Below are 1,264 nucleotides of genomic sequence, written 5' to 3'. Positions count from 1 at the left end.
TTTCAAAATTGTGCATGACCTGCAATGCATTACCTTCGGACTGCTTCTACCGCCTATGATCTGAATTGGCTCCACATGTGCCTGATATGATATGCCGGCTATTCTTCTGAAGATCCTATACGCCATTAAATTTCGTTAAACAACAACAGGATGACCGATGCAAGAATACCTGGTATTGGTAGAACGTAGACTGAATTGAAAAATTGCAAACCTATAAGTTGCAACTATACCTGGATGGCAAAACAGCAAACATGATCAGCAGCAAAACACTGACAATTCATTGTTTTCCATAATTACGCCAGATGATCCTTTGATCCCTAAAACTGAAGATTTTCCAGGCATACCTTCAGTCTTCATGAGTTTTGGACAAAATGCAAACACAAGTGGCTTGAAAGCCCACCAAACAAACATAAGAACACCTGAAGAGCAAGCCAACAGAAATTAAAAATGCAAGAACACCTGGTACTGACAGCAACATAGCGGTATATGAAAAGAAAAAAATCACCTTAATATCAGTAGCTTGATGTCCTACTGCTATTTTGATCGTGACACCCAAAATAGGGGAGTAGACTGCCACGTCTTGATGAATAACAATAATCCAAATTTAAATGCAAAATATGAAGAAGCCAATAAGATCGAACAAACACCTGCACAGATAACAAAATCAAATGGTGATCACCGGTTTTGTTGGAAGAAAAGAAGAGAGACTTGCAGAAGGCATTGGCTGATAATGATGCCGATTTTATCGATTTGTGAAAAGAAAAGGGGCGTCAAGAAACAAATCTTAAATAGTTTCACTACCGTTGAGAAGAAAATGGAAATCTGATATGGCAGGAGTAAAAGTGGATTTTTTTTTGCGGTGAGTATAAGTTGAAGTGTATATAACTGATATTGTTGTGGACACCCCTAATAAAGGTTCCTGCAGCTAATTTGCATGTAATAGCTTCCCCTGAAATTAGAACCAAGAGGGAGCCCAGTTATAGTTCAGTTCAGAAATATGTTGTTCCTGCTTTGCATCAAAGAAAGGTGCTGAGAAGTCTCGATCAGAAACGTATTTTGGGTGCACCCCCATGTGCTAAATCCCCATCTTATTTTCTGCTTTGCTTCAACTAAATTATCCATTCTATCTAATTTGTGGTTGCTAGATATATCAACTTTTCATAGTTCATACACTTCCCCACCAAAAATCCCCAAATATCGCTGTTATTAGTGTAGTGAAAGATCAGGGCCAATCAGCACATGGTGTGTCTTGTACATCAGGAGT

At 38.6% G+C, this 1,264-nt stretch overlaps 1 long non-coding RNA gene across 1 annotated transcript; it reads right to left on the bottom strand.

Annotated features, from left to right (window-relative positions):
- Positions 1–19: 19 nt before the first annotated feature.
- LOC123178388 (uncharacterized) lies at positions 20–677 on the bottom strand. Its single transcript, XR_006489536.1, has 3 exons — positions 506–677; positions 231–419; positions 20–115 (listed from the first exon to the last, which is right to left on the bottom strand). It is a non-coding gene; the product is annotated as an uncharacterized lncRNA (long non-coding RNA).
- Positions 678–1,264: the final 587 nt, after the last annotated feature.

The sequence above is a fragment of the Triticum aestivum genome, unplaced genomic scaffold (assembly GCF_018294505.1).
Source record: "Triticum aestivum cultivar Chinese Spring unplaced genomic scaffold, IWGSC CS RefSeq v2.1 scaffold309341, whole genome shotgun sequence".
In the NCBI taxonomy this organism is placed as follows: Eukaryota; Viridiplantae; Streptophyta; class Magnoliopsida; order Poales; family Poaceae; genus Triticum; species Triticum aestivum.
Note: the sequence above shows the minus strand (reverse complement) of the source record. Positions and strands in the feature narration are given on the sequence as shown.